At 47.0% G+C, this 22,396-nt stretch overlaps 1 pseudogene; it reads right to left on the bottom strand.

The window, feature by feature from the left end:
- Window positions 1-22,396, bottom strand: part of LOC138774041 (formin-2-like) — a 136,492-nt pseudogene that overhangs the window by 88,370 nt on the left and 25,726 nt on the right.

Below are 22,396 nucleotides of genomic sequence, written 5' to 3' on the forward strand. Positions count from 1 at the left end.
AACAACAGCCGTACTTTTACGTAGTGTGAACATAGCCTCAGATTGTATGTTTAGCTTCATCCTTCAATTTTTAGGCCTTTCTCCCTTCCACATCTACTACACCTCCTGCGGTTGTCATACCAGTTGATGAAGCCCCGGTATAGATCCCAGGGCCTTGCAGGGAGGCCCCATCTTCTCAATATGATGAGGATGAGGATGAGGGAGAGAAGGACGAACAACTTTTAGGTCTAGATGAACCAGGAGAGCTCCATTCTAATGTGGAAGCTCCAGATGAGGATGCTACTAAAAAACTTTCTAAGGGTAGCTTCACACGGGCGGGCTCGCAGCGAGATTCTCGCTGCGAGCCCGGCAGGTCCTGGCAGTTCCCATAAACTACATACTTGCTGCGGACCGCAGCGAGTATGTAATTGTTCCGCGCTTAACTCCTTCTACTCCCGCCGGCTTCCCCGCTGTAAGCAGCATACATTACCTGTCCTTGCTGCACGGGTCTGGCGTCCTGCTCTCCCGTCCGGCCAATTAGTGTGTTGCCCAGCCGCAGCCACTGATTGGCCGGGCGGGAGAGCAGGACGCCGGACCCGTGCAGCAAGGACAGGTAATGTATGCTGCTTACAGCGGGGGAGCCGGCGGGAGTAGAAGGGGTTAAGCGCGGTACAATTACATACTCGCTGCGGTCCGCAGCAAGTATGTAGTTTATGGAAACTGACAGGACCTGCCGGGCTCGCAGCGAGAATCTCGCAGCGAGCCCGCCCGTGTGAAGCTACCCTAAATATGTTAACACCATAGTAAAGGCTTTAAAACAAACCATGGCAATAGAGTATACCCCCCAACCTAAGTCAATTCAGGACATTATGTTCGAGGGTCTGGCTCCTAAACAACGTCCTGTTTTCCCGATACATCAAAGCATAAAGACTTTAATATCCAATATTTGATGGCTAGATTCCCGACTGTGGAGAACTCAGTATCCTTTATTGCCTAGGCTTCCGCAGATGCCCTGTAGCTTTCTACCAGATCAGCAGCCCTTTCTAATTCTGCAAGGAGAACCATTTGTCTTAGAGACTGAAAGACATATGTTACTTCCAAAGCTTAGCTCTGCACAGTCCCGTGTGAAGGGAAGCTCCTGTTTGGTTCAGCTTTAGAAAAAGTTTTGGAGAAAGCCTCTGATAAGAAAAAGGGCTTTCCTCTAATTTCTGCCCAGTCTACCAGACCTTCCAGAGGCAGAGGAAAAAGAGCCAGAGGAGGCGCCCAGGTGGGGAAGAAGGATTGGAGACCCCCCAAGAAAGGTAAAGGGTTCATGTTCTCGGGCAGTGAGGCAACAAAGAAGCCTTCACAATGACGCCAGGTTCCTGTGGGAGGGCAATTAGCTTTATTTTGTTTAGAATGGTGTAAAATTACAATAAAGCATGGCCTAAAAATGTCATTCTTGTTCTCCCCAGGAGAAAAATTTGTTGTTACTAACCTTGCCTCTGATCCTGAAAAACACTCTGCAATGGTGGTAGAAGTTAAATCCCTTTTTGTACTTGGAGGGTTCTATTCTACACTCTTCGTGGTCAGGAAGCCAAATGGTTCCTTCCGAACCATCATCCACCTCAAGCCCCTTAACCGGGTCCTCACTTACGAGAAGTTTAGAATGGAGTTCATTTCTTCTGCCATTCTCAACTTGTCTCACAACTGTTTCATGGCTAAAATAGATCCCAGGGATGCATACCACCATATCCCAGTACACCTAGATCATCAGAAATTTCTTAGGGTAGCAGTTAATATGGGGGATTCGGTTCTTCATTTTCAGTACACAGCCATGCCCTTTGGTATTTTTCAAGCGCCCAGAATATTTACTAAGGTTATGGCACATATCAGGGAAAGGGACATAATTATTATTTCCTCACCTTGATGATTTTCTCATTGTAGAAAATTCTATAGCTTTGGTGAGGTCTAACATTTCGTTTGTAGAGGAGGTTTTTGCAAAACTTGGATAAGAGGTCAATGATGAAAAATCAAATAAAATTCCCTCCCAACAGTGCAAATTTTTGGGAATTTGTCTTAATTCAGTTTCTCAAAGGTCCTTTTTGTCGGAAAATTAAATCTCCCTGGTCATCCTCAAAGTCCAGGAGTTATTAGATCATCCACAGGTTTCCATAAGAGAAGCTATGCCTGTGTTGGGTCTTCTCACCTCTTGCATCCCTGCACTACAGTGGTCCCAATACCATTCTAGAACCCTACAGTCCCAGATCCTGGAGGAGTGGAATGGGTGCAGTGAGAAACTAGACAATGTTTTTTTTTTTTTTTTTTGTTCCCTAGTTTATTTTGTTCCCTAGTTCTACAAGGAACCTGGAGCCCAGAACAGGCCGGGGATTCACAGAACATAATAGAATTGAGAGCGGCGTTCCTGACATTAGCGCAAGTTTTTCCCAACATCCAAGGAAGGAACGTGAGAGTACTTACGGACAATGCAACCGCAATAGCATACCTAAATCACTAAGGGGGCACAAGATCAAGAGAGCTCATGAGGATATTCCACTTCACATTCAAGCTGGCAGAGCTCCACCTCCTCTCGCTGACAGCTCTCCATCTCAGAGGAGTGGACAATTACAAGGCGGACTTTCTAAGCAGACACCGACTCCATCAAGCAGAGTGGGAATTAAATTAGGAAGTGTTCCACCAGATATGTCATCTTTGTGACTTCCCGCAGATAGATCTGTTTGCCTCTTGCTAAAAGTGGTGAGTGGTGTTACCGGGCAGAACAGTCCTATATATGGAGGTCTAAGTATACACTTTGTCTTTGCATTTAACATTTTACTTCAGTCTGCACTTGAAGTTACTTATACCCACTGTGGTTAAGTTCTTTTGTGAGCATTTTTCCTTACTTGTGTATACACACCTAATAGGTTTAAGCACTTTTTGAGTGATTTGTTTACCAGCATAGCACACTTTTTGTACCTCCTGGGGTTAACTAACATCAACTCGTACCTAATACGTACCTAATCTCTTCTTATTCTCTGCCTTGTAAGCCATCCAATGTATGTATGTACTGTATCATTTTATGCTTCCTGTTTTTCAAAGAAATATATGCAATAATAAAGTTTAATTGATTTAATAATTTATGAGTATTGTCCAGCATCTTTTTCGTTGTAGGGTATATATATTGTTTGATGCTTATGGATACTGGTTATTAGTAGTCTCGTTTAGGTTACTGAACTCTCGCCAAAACATTAAAGAACTTCTACTCTGTGCCCATCAGACAAACCACTAGCCCTAGACGCACTAGCACAACCATTGCAGACAGGCCTCCTTTACGCTTTCCCACCGTTCCGACTACTTCCTTGTGTCATCAAGAAAATCAGACAGGAGGGAGCACATATAATTCTGATTTCACCATTCTGGCCAAGGAGGGTGTGGTTTGCCTGGCTCCAGAGAATGTCAATAGCGGATCCATGGGTACAGCCGGACCGAGTAGATCTCCTGAACTAGGGACCAGTGTACCATCCAGGAGTTAAAAATTTACACCTGACAGCCTGGCTTTTTAGAGGCAGTTACTAAGTGATAGAGGACTATCAACCGAGGTTATATCTACCCAGCAGAAAGAAGGTCACATCAGATATTTATTGTAGAACATGGAAGACCTTTCTCCGCTTCGTTAAACAACCTGTCAATGTCTTGGAGCCTCTTAATATTTCTCTCATATTGGACTTTCTCCAAGAAGGACTCAATAAACATTTAAGACCAAGTACAATGAAAGTACAGATTTCTGCCCTAAGTGCTCTCATCGACTTTAGGTTAGCAGAATATCCTTGGGTTAAAAGATTCGTCAAAGCAGCCATCAGACTTCGCACTACCTTAAAAATGAAACTTCCGCCCTGGGACTTAAATTTGGTTCTCTCAGGCCTAACATTGGTCCCCTTTGAACCTATTTCTGAAATACATATAAAATTCCATCATTCTGTGTCAACCCATCCAATGATAGAGAAGCCTCTTTTCATTGTCTAGATGTCAGGCGAGCTATCATACAATACTTAGAAGTTACTAAGGAATGGAGATTATGTAACCACATTCTAGTAGCCTTCCAGGGGAAGAAAAAGGGCAGAGCAGCCACCTCTCGGACAATATCGAGATGGATTAAACAAGCTACTAGAGAATGCTACAGAGTTAGCGGTAAATACCTACCTCACTCCATCACTGCACATTCAACTACAGTAGATCAGTGGCTACCTCATGGGTAGAGAGGGCTTCAGTGTCCATAGAGGAAATTTGTAGAGCAGCTACACACTGCTCTACCCCACATATGTTTTTTTAAACATTATAAGTTACAGCTTTCCCCTTCAGAGGACATCGGATTTGGCCGTAGAGTCCTACAGGCAGTGGTCCCCCCGCAGGCAGTTATCCCTATTCTAGTCTCCAGGGGTGCCATCATAGGGCGAGAAGAGAAAAACCAAAATTACTATGACACTAATGCTGTATTTTTTTCTATTTGTATGTTTTGTAAGCCTTTGCTCCTATGTTCTTGCTGACAGACTGGCGTGAGTGGGGCAGTGCGCTTCTTTTTAACCCCTAGATGACCCAGGACATAGAGTTACGTCATGGAAGTCTGTCACCAGACGACCCTGGACGTAACTGTACGTCCTGGGTGGTTCTTCCGCTATGAAGCGCGCTCCGGAGCGCGCTCACTGCAGCCAGGACCTCACCGGTAATGACACGCTGCAGCGATCGCGCTGCCGCGTGTCATTAACTCCCTTACCGATCGGGACCCCCGCAGTGTGACTGCAGGGGTCCCGATCGTTGAAACGGACCGCCGGAGGTCTCTCACCTGCCTCCGTGCGGTCCGATCGGCGATCTGCTACACTGAGCCTGCACAGGCAGGCTCAATGAGCAGATCGCCGATCACACTGATCAATGCTAGGCCTATGGCATAGCATTGTACAGTGTGAGCAATCAAAGTACTGTATGTAAAAGTCTCCCAAAGGGACTTCAAATAGGTAAAAAAAAAAAAAAAAAAGTTCAAAACACTATTACACTACCCCAAAGCCCCTCCCCCAATAAAAGCTGAAATAACCCCCCTATCCCATTATATAAATAAAATATATAAAAACAAATAAATAAACATATAATATACCGCAGCGTGTGTAATTGTCCGATCTATTAAAATATAACAAGCGTCATTGTGAACGGTAAACGGCGTACACGAAAAGAGGGAAAAAAGTGCGCGGATTACCGATTTTATGTTACATTATATATTTTAAAAAATCAATAAAAAGTGATTAAAACGTCCGATCTTCACAAATATGGTATTAATAAAAACTAGAGATCATGGCGGAAAAAAATTACACCCCATACAGCCCCGTAGGTGAAAAAATAAAACCGTTATAAGCGTCACAATAGGCCCATTTTATTAATAATTAATTGCCAAAAAAAAATATTTCATAAAAAAATATATATATAACATTAGAGAATCTGTGTAACCTGCATCTGGTTGTGTTCAGACCTATAGAGTAATGGTATCATGTCGCTGTTAACATATAGTGCATTACGTAGACACAGGAACCCCCCAAACGTTACCATATTGCATTCTTTTTTACGATTTCACCTATTTATATCTTCATAAATAATATATTTGGGGTTCCATCATACATAATATATTTGGGGGGGTTCCATCATACATAATATATTTGGGGGGGTTCCATCATACATAATATATTTGGGGTTCCATCATACATAATATATTTGGGGTTCCATCATACATAATATATTTGGGGTTCCATCATACATGGGGTTCCATCATACATGATATGGTAGAATGAAAGACGCCATTACACAGTACAACTATTCCTGTAACAAACAAGCACTTACATGGCCTGTAGATAGAAAACTGAGAGTGCTGGAGCTCTTAGAAGGGGAGGAGGGAAAAACGGAAACACTAAGATCAAAATTTGCGCGGCCCACTGGGTCATTTTGGGCCTGGTCCTCAAAGGGTTAAGGTCCAGTGGTCCTGTTACCTGTCCAATGGGAGGAGATGGTCCTCTCCAGGGGTGCCGTCATAGGCTCAATGAAAAGAAATTACCGGTTAGTAATTTTATTTTTTTGTTACTATGTGGTCATGATTTTTAAAAGGGGGCGTCATTTGAATTTTTACTTCAAGCAGAAGAAAAACAAGAATTAGCCCCGTCTAAGAAGGTTGGTCTATGTTTTAATGGGTAATTTAAATGTTTTTAGTTTGGATGGGTTTCAATAAAGAATTAACCGTGTACACTACACTAGCTGTATACCCCACTACATGAATTGTAAAAAGGTTGTTGGAATTGTAAAATGGAAAATAAATCTATGAGACCTAATGACAACGCGGACCAGAAAATCATGGAGTAAGGTAACCATTTGGTTTAAGAATTCAAGTATTTCCTGCCTTCCAAGTGGGAGATGGAGAAAAAATGGCGAGAGGCATGTGGCAGGTGTTTTATGGTACTCATGATTAGATTTAATTCATGATTAGAGTTCTTGAGAGCCAGATGGTACTTTACAGGAACAGATAGGGGCAGCTTCAACAAGACTTGAGCAGATGGGAAGAGAGGGTTAAAAGACATGATTCTGGTCATGACCAGGTGTATTGATGGAGACCACCATTCACACTGACATCAATGGCCATTAGAGATGGAGACCACCATTCACACTTACATCAATGGCCATTAGAGATGGAGACCACCATTCACACTCTCATCAATGGCCATTAGAGATGGAGACCACCATTCACACTCTCATCAATGGCCATTAGAGATGGAGACCACCATTCAGACTCTCATCAATGGCCATTAGAGATGGAGACCACCATTCACACTGACATCAATGGCCATTAGAGATGGAGACCACCATTCACACTCTCATCAATGGCCATTAGAGATGGAGACCACCATTCACACTCTCATCAATGACCATTAGAGATGGAGACCACCATTCACACTGACATCAATGACCATTAGAGATGGAGACCACCATTCACACTCTCATCAATGGCCATTAGAGATGGAGACCACCATTCAGACTCTCATCAATGGCCATTAGAGATGGAGACCACCATTCACATTCTCATCAATGGCCATTAGAGATGGAGACCACCATTCACACTGACATCAATGGCCATTAGAGATGGGGACCACCATTCACACTGACATCAATGGCCATTAGAGATGGAGACCACCATTCACACTCTCATCAATGGCCATTAGAGATGGAGACCACCATTCACACTCTCATCAATGGCCATTAGAGATGGAGACCACCATTCACACTCTCATCAATGGCCATTAGAGATGGAGACCACCATTCACACTGACATCAATGGCCATTAGAGATGGAGACCACCATTCACACTGACATCAATGGCCATTAGAGATGGAGACCACCATTCACACTCTCATCAATGGCCATTAGAGATGGAGACCACCATTCACACTCTCATCAATGGCCATTAGAGATGGAGACCACCATTCACACTCTCATCAATGGCCATTAGAGATGGAGACCACCATTCAGACTCTCATCAATGGCCATTAGAGATGGAGACCACCATTCACACTCTCATCAATGGCCATTAGAGATGGAGATGTAACGCCTGGAGTAGTGGATCCACTGGACCGGCACCAGCGATGGCACAAACCTCACCAGGGAGCGGAGTCTAAGGGGCCGCTGGTTTTCACCAGAGCCCGCCGCAAGGCGGGATGGACTTGCTGCGGCAGGCGACCCCCAGGTCGCTACCCCTGGCTTGGTTGCTGGTGACGGCAGGCGAGGCGTGGCAGGAGCAGTAGGCAGGAGATGGCACTGGCAAAGGTCTGCAGGTGAGAGCGCACGTGACAGGCTGAACGCAGGAACAGATGGAGTGACAGGGAAACAGGAACCAGGAACAGGGACTAGGGACCGGGTAACGGATAGGACTCAGGAACAACAGGGGGCTGGGCCAAACGCTATGGGAAGCATGTAGAGGCTCCAACACTAAGGACAGGGCATGCTGGGATTTATAGGGGAGTGATTGGATGCAACTACCAATTAGGGGCGCACTGCCCCTTTAAATCTGAGACAGCCGGCGCGCGCGCGCCCTAGGAGGCGGGGACGCGCGCGCCGGCCGGCACAGCGGGAGACAGGAGCGTGGAGAGGTGAGGCGCCCCCCGGGGCCGAGGTGACAGCAGCGCCGGGTCCCCGACTATGGACACCGGCTGCTGCATAGGGCAGGTAGCGGTCGCGGCGGCGGCCCGGAACGCGGGACGCCGCCGCGGCCGTAACAGTACCCCCCCCCGTTGGCCTCCCCCTCTTTCTTGCCTGCAAATGGCACAGGAAGCCACAAAGTCTTTGACATCTTGGGATAGGCTGGGCCACCAGTAGTGGCGAGAGATCCGTTGGCCGGTCTTACGGACTCCCGGGTGCCCGGCCTCCAACGAGGAATGTCCCCAGTTCAAAATACCTCTTCGAAGCGCAGGGTGAACATGAGTCTTTCCGGGGGGTACTCTCTGAAGAGTGGAGGTGACGACTGGTGCTAGGCGATCAGGCGGTATAACGTGGCAAGGGACCTTCTGTAAGTTCTTCCGGTGGTGAGAGGACACGACCTTAGTCTTGGGTACGGGGAGAGGGTACACCTCGGCAGAGAAGGCATCCGCCGAGTCTTGGTCTTCTGCCGGTAGGCCGGATAGAGGCTTGGCCGGGACAGGAAATGACAAAATACACTTGGTCTGAGGTGACTTGAGACACTGGTGGGAACAGTCCTGACCCCAACTGAGAATCTCCCCGGTTCTCCAGTCCAGCTGAGGAGCATGTTCTTGTAGCCACGGGAGTCCCAGGAGGACCGCGGGGGAAGAATGGGGCAGAACGTAGAAGGATATCTCTTCTTGATGTGAAGGACCCACCTGGAGGACTAAAGATGCGGTCTGGTAGTACACACGGTCGGTAAGAATTTCGCCCGTGACCGAGGAGATAGTCAGGGGCCTGGCTAGTCGGGTCACGGGTAGCCGCCATCTTTGGACCAATGTTGCCGCAATAAAACTGCCTGCTGAGCCAGAATCGAGGAAGGCAGTAGTCTGATGATTTTGTCCTGAGGGAGTCCGGATGGAAACAGGCATAGACAGACTTGGAATGGTGGCATTCGCACCTAGGGACACCTGTCCCACCGGACCTAGGTGCGAGCGTCCTCCGGATGTTTGGGGACGTAGGGAACATCCCAGCCGGAAGTGATCGGAACCACCGCAATAGAGACAGAGATTCTGCTCCAGGCGCCGGATTCTTTCATCAGGCGTCAGGTGAGCCCGTTCCACCTGCATAGGAATCTCAGGAGAGGGCTGGGACATCGAAAGGTCAGGATTCTGGAAAACCGGCGCCAGCTGGGGGTGGCGACGGGAATGGGTTAGTAAATGTTCATGCCGAACCTCCTCCTCCCTCTCCGAAAAACGAGTATCAACTCGGGTGGCCAGTAGAATGAGTTCGTTCAGGGAGGTAGGCAGGTCTCGGGCAGCGAGCACGTCTCTCACTCGACTAGACAGGCCCTTCTTGAAGGTGGCCAACAGGGCGGCCTCGTTCCAGTCCAATTCAGCTGCCAGGGTGCGGAACTGGATGGCGTAGTCACCGACAGAGGAGCTGCCTTGAGAGAGGTTGAGGAGAGCAGTCTCGGCCGAAGAAGCACGGGCAGGTTCCTCAAAGACGGAGCGAAACTCGAATAGGAAGGCCCGGAGATTGGCAGCAACAGGATCATCACGGTCCCACAGTGGCGTGGCCCAGGCCAGGGCTCTACCCTCTAATAGGCTGATGATGAAAGCCACTTTAGAGCGCTCGGTGGAAAACTGACTACTCAAAAGTTCTATGTGCATGGTGCACTGAGTCAGGAATCCTCTGCACAACTTAGAGTCCCCAGAGTACTTGCTTGGGAGAGCCAGTCGGAGTGAAGAAGCAGCGTCAGGAGATGGTGTGCGCTGGGCAGTAGTCTGCTGCTGTAAGGCGGCAGTGAGTTGCTGGATCTGCTGTGACTGTTTCTGGATTTGTTGAGCCTGTTGCGCGACCACTCTGGCGACGTCACGGAGATCTGGCACCTCGCCGGGATCCATGGTTGGAGCCTACTGTAACGCCTGGAGTAGTGGATCCACTGGACCGGCACCAGCGATGGCACAAACCTCACCAGGGAGCGGAGTCTAAGGGGCCGCTGGTTTTCACCAGAGCCCGCCGCAAGGCGGGATGGACTTGCTGCGGCAGGCGACCCCCAGGTCGCTACCCCTGGCTTGGTTGCTGGTGACGGCAGGCGAGGCGTGGCAGGAGCAGTAGGCAGGAGATGGCACTGGCAAAGGTCTGCAGGTGAGAGCGCACGTGACAGGCTGAACGCAGGAACAGATGGAGTGACAGGGAAACAGGAACCAGGAACAGGGACTAGGGACCGGGTAACGGATAGGACTCAGGAACAACAGGGGGCTGGGCCAAACGCTATGGGAAGCATGTAGAGGCTCCAACACTAAGGACAGGGCATGCTGGGATTTATAGGGGAGTGATTGGATGCAACTACCAATTAGGGGCGCACTGCCCCTTTAAATCTGAGACAGCCGGCGCGCGCGCGCCCGAGGAGGCGGGGACGCGCGCGCCGGCCGGCACAGCGGGAGACAGGAGCGTGGAGAGGTGAGGCGCCCCCCGGGGCCGAGGTGACAGCAGCGCCGGGTCCCCGACTATGGACACCGGCTGCTGCATAGGGCAGGTAGCGGTCGCGGCGGCGGCCCGGAACGCGGGACGCCGCCGCGGCCGTAACAGGAGACCACCATTCACACTGACATCAATGGCCATTAGACATGGAGACCACCATTCACACTGACATCAATGGCCATTAGAGATGGAGACCACCATTCACACTCTCATCAATGGCCATTAGAGATGGAGACCACCATTCACACTCTCATCAATGGCCATTAGAGATGGAGACCACCATTCACACTCTCATCAATGGCCATTAGAGATGGAGACCACCATTCACACTGACATCAATGGCCATTAGAGATGGAGACCACCATTCACACTGACATCAATGGCCATTAGAGATGGAGACCACCATTCACACTCTCATCAATGGCCATTAGAGATGGAGACCACCATTCACACTGACATCAATGGCCATTAGAGATGGAGACCACCATTCACACTCTCATCAATGGCCATTAGAGATGGAGACCACCATTCACACTGACATCAATGGCCATTAGAGATGGAGACCACCATTCACACTGACATCAATGGCCTTTAGAGATGGAGACCACCATTCACACTGACATCAATGGCCATTAGAGATGGAGACCACCATTCACACTCTCATCAATGGCCATTAGAGATGGAGACCACCATTCACACTCTCATCAATGGCCATTAGAGATGGAGACCACCATTCACACTCTCATCAATGGCCATTAGAGATGGAGACCACCATTCACACTGACATCAATGGCCATTAGAGATTGAGACCACCATTCACACTGACATCAATGGCCATTAGAGATGGAGACCACCATTCACACTCTCATCAATGGCCATTAGAGATGGAGACCACCATTCACACTGACATCAATGGCCATTAGAGATGGAGACCACCATTCACACTCTCATCAATGGCCATTAGAGATGGAGACCACCATTCACACTGACATCAATGGCCATTAGAGATGGAGACCACCATTCACACTGACATCAATGGCCATTAGAGATGGAGACCACCATTCACACTCTCATCAATGGCCATTAGAGATGGAGACCACCATTCACACTGACATCAATGGCCATTAGAGATGGAGACCACCATTCACACTCTCATCAATGGCCATTAGAGATGGAGACCACCATTCACATGACTGCTGAGTGGCTGTGGCTCTTGACTTTGGGTTTAATATTTAGCCAGCCGCCAGTTTTGATTATTTTATAACAGTCCAGAACATGCTTCTATTTTCCCATAAATTGGTTCTTAAGCATAACTTCTTTTACAGCCCAGGAAGAACTGGAAGAGTTGCAGGCATTAGAGGACCTCATGCTTGAGCAGGAGTGGGGCCCTATCGGTAAGTTTCCTCCATTAACACCTGGCCCTGTGGTGGAGATTGTTGTTATACTGGTGTGTGGCTGCCAATATTCAGTGTCCCCTGCTGTGCTGCTTCTTACCCCTCCTGCCTCCCCTGCAGCTTTTGCTGAGAAGGGGGCAGAGCATAACAAGTCTGGCAGTGATTGGCTGATGTTCAACGCCCAGTGTCAGGGATCTGGTCAGCTGACTGTAACTAGGGCTTAAATTCCAAACCTACTCCAAAAAGCCTGCAAAATGAGACTCGATCTTATTTTCTGAGAAAAACTAATATGCAAGCAGTTCACGGATGACATATAAAGCAAGGAATGCACAGACATCAGTAATGAGATAGATAGAATATAATATATATATATATATATATATATATATATATATATATATATATATAGCAAGAGCTTCACGGACATCACTAACTACACACACATATATATATATATATATATATATATATATATGTATACACAGCAAGGTCTGCATGGACATCACTACATATATATTAATATAGCGAGGGCTGCACAGACATCAGTAATGATATATATATATAATATAATATATATAATATAGCGCAAGGGCTGCATGGACATCTCTAACTACGTATATATATACAGCGAGGGCTGCAAGGACATCAGTAATGATATGTGTGTATATATATATATATATATATATATATATATATATATATAAAAATACTGACTATCCTTGCAATTATAGGATCACTGAAATACTGGATAGTTCGTTTAAAAAAATATATCTTTATTTATCTTCCTTAAAATTAATATTTTTAGAAAACCAAACACATTTATATGTTCACAGCCATCCCCCTTGCATTATACTATTGTGTCACCTGCATTTAGGTTTTCACCAAAAAGTCTCTAATACGCAATTCATATGTAGGTTTTTTTTTCACTGTTACAACCAGGTCATATTCTGGTGACACCTGACGCTGTCCTGGACTATTTTGCCCTATTGCACATGTCACAGCTCAGACTTATTCACCATTCAGTCCTTCCTCGTGTTTTATTGTATCCCATACATTTTTTTGCATATGTTTCAGGGAGAGGTATCTCAATTGCGCTAATTTGTCGGTGTTAACTTAATATTAATATAACTTAACTTAATATTTACATTATTATATCATAAAAATAAAGCTACCGACACTACTGAGCTGTATGTAAATGATTAAACTTGATGCAAAAAATAATAATGAGTTTGCATGAAAAATACAGGTGCTCACTTATACTTAAGGAATCCAAATAATATCCAAATGCAAGAAAAAAGAGAAAAATGTAGAGGGCACTCACCGATAAAACGTATTCTTTCTTTATTTATTTTTAATATCGCCATACTAGGACAGTGGCTGCCACATTGATTGGAAAAAGTGTTTGCCTGCTCTCCTGCATGTCCTAGTAAGGCGATTTTAAAAGAAAATGAATAAAAAATAAGTTTTTTAGGTGAGTGCCCTTTACATTTTTCTCTTTTTTTCTTGCATTTGGATTATATTCACATTATATTGCACAGTCCTTGTCCCAAATATTTTTTTACATGCTAAAGACAGTTGGTACTTCCCTTTATTGCATTGGTATGGTGCTCTTCAGAGTGTGCAGCCATCATCCAAGCTGGGCAACGGCATGAGGAATGTTTCAGGAACCTTGTTCTTAATCACAGCAGCGAGGCCCCTGATGATCGGCTGCAGAGGAAACACGTTGGGCCACAAATACAAGTCTGAAGAGCACCATATGAATGCAAAAAAGGGAAGTACAAAGTGTCTTCAGTAATAAAAAATGTAATAAATAAAAAAAATGTTGTATGTGAAAAAATATTTGGGAGAAGGACTGTGCAATATAATGTGAATATAAGTTAACACCGACAAATTAGGGCAATTGAGATACCTCTCCCTAAAACGTATGCAAAAAAGGAAGGGATGTAATAAACCACGAGGTACGACTGACTGGTGAATAAGTCTGAGCTGTGACATGTGCAATAGGACAAAATAGTCCAGAACAGCGTCAGGTGTCACCAGAATATGACCTGGTTGTAACAGTGAAAAAAACACTACATGTGAACTGTGTCTTGGGGACTTTCCAGCTATGTGAAGGCTCGGTAAGCGGCACTGGTCTAGCAGACTTACACTGCGGAGGTCGGGCCATGTGGTATGGGGGGAGTCAACCAGTCAAGACTAATGACTGGGGGATAAGACACCACTAGTATATAAGACACTGCCCTCACGAGGGTTAGGGGAATTAACCTAATGGATATAAGATTGGGGAATAGAATAGTAGAACACGTCAGCCGCTACAGGAAACGCTCCAGCTGTGTGTGTGTGTGTGTATGTGTATATATATATATATATATATATATATATACATACACACACACACTGTCTATGTATATGAAAACTGTATACGATTTTTTAATACAATTTTTCAGAAGGCCATTGTACATTTAAGTTACTATTTAGTTGGGTATTTACTTTGCAAACTGAACTTACATTTTCATATAAAGCTTGAAGAGTTTCTAAATCCACCACGGAATAGTCCATTCTCAAAACCGCTAAATATAGAAAGAAATACAAGTATACAAGTATTAGTGTTCTGGTAACAGGGAAGGATCTACGTATAGCAATAACATACATGCATCTATAGGATTACTGTGCATAATAATTTAGAACATGCATTTTGAGTGTTTTTTCTTTTCTACATATACTGTTATCGTTTGTTCAAAAACCTTTCAATTATACTCGAATAGTTGATGACTGGAAAATTACAATGACTGCAATTCATATAGGAAATTGTGGAAAATATGAGAAAATGTTATTTGCATAATAACTTGGAACACAATGTAAAGAAATAAGAATAGTGATGAGCGAACGTGCTCGTCCGAGTTTGGTACTCAATGGAGTATTAGGGTACTCCATGGTACTCGTGATACTCGAGGAAATCTCATCATCCGTTTCCTGTAAGTTTGGGCGCTATTTCGCAGCCAATTAACATGCAGGAGACTCTTTGGTACATCCTGCGATGACGTGGGTCCCATACATGTCTATAGCAGCGATTGGTTGGCCAGATCAGATGACCCTGCCATATAAAACTGGGCGGGGCAGTGCTGGCTTCAGGCGCATGCTGTGAGAGATCAGGGAGAGAGCTGCTGCTGGTCAGGGAGAGTGTCAGTGTAGGATATAGCCTTCCAGTAGGCCGGGTATATACCAGCAATACAAACACACAGACCTTTTATTAATACTATTACTACAGACTGCTGGCTGGGAGTTGTAGTGCTGCTACCGCGATTTCACCAGCACACTGTGGTGACCGGCTGCTGGCAGAAAGGGGACATTAGGTGCTGCATACACACCCCTAAGAAGTGCTCAGTGTACTTTTTTTTTATTTTGGGGCTGGTGGTGCTGGTGTACTGCACTGTATAGCTGGGATTTGTAGTGCATCCTGCATAGAACTTCACTGCTCATTGTATTGGGGTCACAAAGTGTGTGCAGTTGGTGCCCATACCAGATAGCACCGTTAAGCACCCCCTAAACTAGTGTGTGTACTACACTGTATTGCTGGGATTTGTAGTACATCATGCATAGAACTTTACTGCTTATTGGAGGCATCAAGTGTACTCTTGATGGTGAGTGGTGAGTGAGAGCAGGCCTAGCCAGTTAGCTGTCAGCACCCGGGTTCATGTCCACTACATATCCCAGCCCCTGGACTCACTACAATTTTTGGGGGCCTCACTTGCTTCCTCACTCACTTGTAATGGCTCTCTGTGTGCTGAATGCCATGCAGTGTCTGGCCTAGTTTTGGGGGCCTCACTTGCTTCCTCACTCACTTGTAATGGTGAGACAATTGCCAGATCCTCAAGAATCAAAGTCAATTTCAAAATCAAAAAAGCGTTGGGGGGACATGTGGTGAGTCACATTATGCAGGGAATGCTACCCCAACTGCTACATTCAAATTGAAAATCGAAAGGGTGGTGGGGGTAGGAGTGGGGACTCACGTGATGCAGGGAATGTTACCCCAACTGCTACAGGAGCGGGACTGGTTGCCGGGGGCCCGCCGATCGCGCCCCCGGCAACCAGCCAGCTGTTTTATTAAAATTTTTTTGTCTACCCATGGCCGGGGCCTCACCACCCCCGGTCGAGAGGCATCAGGTGTACCCTTGATGGTGACTGACAGCTGGCCTAGCCAGTTAACCGGCATCCATGTTGACTACTGCTGTGCCTGCCCTTGCCTCCTTGTTGGCTATTGCTGGGCCTTAACTGGCATCCCGGGTTCGTGTGTAATTAGTAGTGAGCTTGGTTACGTGTGACAAGGGGCGAACCCGGTGGCGGCTCTGCAACTCAGCAGCCTCACACATCTACCATGCCTGGCCCACGTGCTGCGGTTCCTTAAAACACTTACCCCAATGTGGCTGACTTGCTCACCAAGGTGCACCGCAGCTGTGCGCATTTCCGCAAGTCAACCACTTAAACTAACCCCAACTGCTAGAGTCAAATTAATAGTCAAATTCAATTTACCTTCCTTGTCTTGTCCATTTCGAACCATATTATCTGTGGATGTCATCTTATCTTAGGGGTGTCCTCTGCCATCCTTTCACCAGTAGCTTCTATCTTTCCTTGGATGTTGTAGTAGCCTTTTTGAAGGCGGGATTGACCGGGCCTTTCACCAGCACCTTCTACCTTCCTTGGATGTTGTAGTAGCCTTTTCGAAGGCAGGATTGGCCGGGTCTTTTTAATAGACACTTGCCCTCTCTTAGAGACTCTTTTAAAGGATTGAAAGTGTATTCATTCGTTCAAACCAAATTCCAGGGCCTCTTAAGAAGACTATTGTTATTCTTCATCTCTACCTCCAAAGATATGCCTCTCACGCACAACTGCATGTGGGTGTGAGGCTAAATCTAGCCATAATTGTATCGTCCATTTTGGTCTGGGTCTGTGGTGTCAGGCTAAGTTTTTGGGTGGTCCATATGCTACCGGTGTTTGAATGGTTCCATGTATTCTCACCACCATGCTGTGTCAGGCAAAATATTGGGTTGGTTCAAATGCTAACTCTGCTTTAATGAAACTCTGTGTCCTCATCGCCATGCTGTGTCAGGCCTAATTTTTGGGAGGCTCACTTGCTACCTCACTTTTAATGGTTCTCTGTGTCCTCACTGCCATGCTCTGATGTCACACTACGTCTGCGGAGGAGCGGGACTGGTTGCCTGGGGCCCGCCGATCGCATCCCCACCAACCAGCCAGCCGTTTTATTTAATTTTTTTGGTCTAGCCGTGGCCTCACCACCCCCGGTCGAGAGGCATAAAGTGTACTTTTGATGGTGAGTGGTGACTGACAGCAGGCCTAGCCCGTTAGCTGTCAGCACCCGGGTTCATGTCCACTACATATCCCAGCCCCTGGACTCCAATTTTTAGGTGGGCTCACTTGTAATGGTTCTCTGTGTGCTCAATGCCCTGCAGTGTCTGGCCTAATTTTGTGGAGGTTCAGTTGCTTCCTCACTCACTTGTAATGGTTCTCTGTGTGCTCAATGCCATGCTGTGTCTGGCCCTATTTTTGGGAGGCTCACTTGCTTCCTCACTCACTTTTAATGGTTCTCTGTGAGGTCACTGCCATGCTAGGTCTGGTATAATTTTTGGAAGGCTGACTGGCTACCGCTTCTACCTTGTTCACTCTGTCCTCACCGCCATGCTGTGTCAGGCAGAATTTTTGGCTGGTTTATGATATGCTACCTCTGTTTTAATGGTTCCATGTGTTCTCATTGCCATGCTGTGTCAGGCTGAGTTTTTGGGTGGTCCATATGCCTTACTCTGTTTTAACCAGGCTGTTGCACAGAATTAGGCATAATGGTGCCATTAGGCAGCCTCAGAGGCATGCATACATGCTGCCCCTGCTGTTTCCTGTCCATTTCCGTTGTGTTTCCATCAATTTCTGAGGTTGACAGGTTTTCACACAACCTTCCCTCTACCGAACCTGAGTCCCCTCAAAAAATGCTCGAGTCTTCCATTGACTTTAATGGGGTTCGTTACTTGAAACGAGCACTCGAGTATCGGGAGATATTCGTTTCGAGTAACGAGCACCCAAGCATTTTAGTACTCGCTCATCACTAAACAAGAACCTTCTTCAGCTATAGGGGGGAGGAGATATAAAGTACATAAACTGAATATGAGCCATGTGGATAGATATAAGTCCTTATTGTTCAATCTGTACTGACAGGGATCTGAGTCAGTACGGATATTATCTCTCTAGCAAGTGCACCTCTCACAAATTCAGCTCTATAAGCTGGGTATGGTGCTTCTCGCTCCTCGCACTGTCAATACTGGAGGTGGGATACCCCACTCTGATGACTGCTCTGAGATCCGGCTGCACTGACAGGCTGAGCAGGATACTGGAGGCTGGATACCCAGCTCTGATGATGGCTCTGAGATCCGGCTGCACTGACAGGCTGGGCAGGATACTGGAGGCGGGATACCCCGCTCCGCTCTGATGACAGCTCTGAGATCCAGCTGCACTAACAGGCTGGGCAGGATACTTGAGGGGGGATACCCCGCCCTGATGACAGCTCTCAGATCCGGCTGCACTGACAGGCTGGGCAGAATACCCCGCTCTGATGGCAGCTCTGAGATTCAGCTGCACTGACAGGCTGGGCGGGATACTGGAGGCTGGATGCCCCACTCTGATGGCAGCTCTGAGATCCAGCTGCACTGACAGGCTGGGCAGGAAACTGGAAGCGGATACCCCACTCTGATGACAGCTCCTAGATCTGGCTGTACTGACAGGCCGGGCACAATACTGGAGGCGGGATACCCCTCTCTGATGACAACTTCTACATCCGGCTGCACTGTCAGGCTGGGCAGGATACTGGAGGCGGTATACCCCTCTCTGATGACAGCTTCTATGTCAGGCTGCACTGACAGACTGGGCCGGATACTGGTGGCGGCATACCCCTCTCTGATGACAGCTCTCAGATCCGGCTGCACTGACAGGCCAGGCACGATACTGGAGGCGGCATACCCCTCTCTGATGACAGCTCTCAGATCCGGCTGCACTGACAGGCCAGGCACGATACTGGAGGCGGCATACCCCTCTCTGATGACAGCTCTCAGATCAAGCTGCACTGACAGGCTGGGCAGGATACTGGAAGCGGATACCCCGCTCTGATGACAGCTCCTAGATCCGGCTGGGCAGGATACTAGAGGCAGATACCCCGCTCTGATGACAGCTCCTAGATTTGACTGGGCAGGATACTGGAGGCAGACATCATCTGGGGGGGGGATATTTTTGAGTTGGTCTTCCCGGGTTTACTTCCTGTGCACAATGAACCTGATTTGCACATGAGAATACAGGCAAAAATAACGAGAACGGGACGACCAATTCAAAAAAGGACTGTCCGCTGATTCAGCACAGATCTGGTGGTATGTGACACCTCATATAGGCAGCAAGGCGGTACATTTTTTTTTAAACTTGTTCTTATCTAGTAATGACATTACTGTCGTGTTAAAGGGAATCTGTCAGATGGAGCTGGAGACGGGTGGCACTTCATTCAGCTTCTGAGAAAATACTACAAGCAGATAGCGGTGGCACTTCATTCAGCTTCTGAGAAAATACTACAAGCAGATAGCGGTGGCACTTCATTCAGCTTCTGAGAAAAGATGCTGTTTTATAACTATTATCACTTGTTTTATCTCCCGACTGCCTATCTGCCTGTGTCTGCCGCTCTGTACCTGGTCAGATTCCCTTTAAATATTGCAAACAATTGAGTTCTACAATGCAAGTGTGCTTACCATGCTGAATATCCTTCATGTCTAGGTGAAGGCTGGACATTAATATTCCTACGGCCTGGGATCTCTTATTGCTCAGAAGCTTGACAACCTGCGCAGAATAAAAAGACTAAAATATAATGCATAGTACAGAAAGAAAAACACAGCTGAACAATAGTTTTTGTATAGACCTGGTGTGAAATTCTTACAAATGTTTCATTAATCGCTTACTTGCTTGGGTTTTGTGGTGAAAACTCTGATAAACACCAAGAAACCTGGAGCTCAGTGATATAGTGGGTGTTAGGAGGCAGGCCTGGTCTGCAGCACTGCTGCAGCTCCTTGCTGACACCTTCCCTGGCAACCAGCTGCCGGGTTGCTAGGGGCGCGGCAGCGTCCTTGTTTCTGCTGCGGATAGGGCTGTCCTGCTCCCGGCTGCGCTGTGTTTGTGGTGTGGGCTGGGACAGACCCCATAAATATCCTCCCATACCTGTATCCCTTGCCTGCGATGGAGCCTAGTTTACTAGTGTATCTTCACCTAGTGTTTCTATGCATTGTGTACCGGTATTCTGACTTTCTGGCTTCTTGACCTTTGACTTCTCTTTTGGATCACGTTTTTGTGCTGTGCTGCCCGCTTGTTACTGACCTGGACCGCTGACCCTGATTTATTGTGTTTTGTCTGTCTTGTCTTTGTTCTGTGTTCACACATATACAGGATTAGGGACCGTCGACCAGTTGTCCTCTGTCACCTAGGGCGATTGAGCCAAATAGGCAGGGACAGCGGGGCGGGTGCCAGGGTCAGGGCTGCACCTGTCGTTTCTTCGACAGTAGGTGAGGTAATTTAGCGATTAGATAACGCCCGAATCTGCAATCACTGAATAAATAAAAAACTTTTACCCATGAAAAGTGATTTAAAAAGACCTGGAAAAATGACAAAAGAGTTTGATTTCTAGCAAATAAATGCAAAGTTTTCACTAGTAAAACATCCCAATAAACTGACAAGTATATAAAAGAGTGGGGATAAGTGGGACATGGCTGGATGATCCCTATAGACGTGGCCAGATGAGCATTATAGACGAGGCTGGATGATCCCTATAGACGAGGCTGGAGGATCCCTATAGACGTGGCTGGATGATCCCTATAGACGTGGCCAGATGAGCATTATAGACGAGGCTGGATGGTCCCTATAGACGTGGCTGGATGATCCCTATAGACGTGACTGGATGATCCCTATAGACGTGGCTGGGTGATCCCTATAGACGTGGCTGGATGATCCCTATAGACGTGACTGTATGATCCCTATAGATGTGACTGGATGATCCCTATAGACTTAACTGGATGATCCCTATAGACGTGGCCAGATGAGCATTATAGACGAGGCTGGATGGTCCCTATAGACGTGGCTGGATGATCCCTATAGACGTGACTGGATGATCCCTATAGACGTGGCTGGGTGATCCCTATAGACGTGACTGTATGATCCCTATAGATGTGACTGGATGATCCCTATAGACGTAACTGGATGATCCCTATAGACGTGGCTGGGTGATCCCTATAGACGTGGCTGAATGCTCCCTATAGATGTGGCTGGGTGATCTCTATAGATGTGGCTGGGTGATCCCTATAGACGTGGCCAGATGAGCATTATAGACGAGGCTGGATGATCCCTATAGACGAGGCTGGAGGATCCCTATAGACGTGGCTGGATGATCCCTATAGACGTGGCCAGATGAGCATTATAGACGAGGCTGGATGGTCCCTATAGACGTGGCTGGATGATCCCTATAGACGTGGCTGGATGATCCCTATAGACGTGGCCTGATAAGCATTATAGACGAGGCTGGATGATCCCTATAGACGTGGCTGGATGATCCCTATAGACAAGGCTGGATGATAGCTATAGATGTGGCTGGGTGATCCCTATAGAAGTGGATGGATTATCTCTATAGACGTGGCTGGGTGATCCCTATAGACGTGGCTGGGTGATCCGTATAGACGTGACTGGATGATCCCTATAGATGTGGCTGGATGATCCCTATAGACATGGCTAGATTATCTCTATAGACGTGGCTGGATGATCCCTATAAACGTGGCTGGATAATCCCTATAGACGTGGCTGGATGATCCCTATAGATGTGACTGGATAATCCCTATAGACGTGACTGGATGATCCCTATAGACGTGGCTGGGTGATCCCTATAGACGTGGCTGGATGATCCCTATAGACGTGACTGGATGATCCCTATAGACGTGACTGGATGATCCCTATAGACGTAACTGGATGATCCCTATAGACGTGGCTGGGGGATCCCTATAGACGTGGCTGAATGATCCCTATAGATGTGGCTGGGTGATCTCTATAGATGTGGCTGGGTGATCCCTATAGACGTGGCTGGGTGATGCCTATAGACTTGGCTGGATGATCCCTATAGATGTGGCTGGATGATCCCCATAGACGTGACTGGATGATCCCTATAGACGTGACTGGATGATCCCTATAGACGTGGCTGGGTGATCTCTATAGATGTGGCTGGATATTCTGTACTGTAAGAGCAGTGAGACCATGGAACTCTCTATATTCTTTACTGTAAGAGCAGC

Source organism: Dendropsophus ebraccatus, chromosome 15, assembly GCF_027789765.1.
Source record: "Dendropsophus ebraccatus isolate aDenEbr1 chromosome 15, aDenEbr1.pat, whole genome shotgun sequence".
NCBI lineage: Eukaryota > Metazoa > Chordata > Amphibia > Anura > Hylidae > Dendropsophus > Dendropsophus ebraccatus.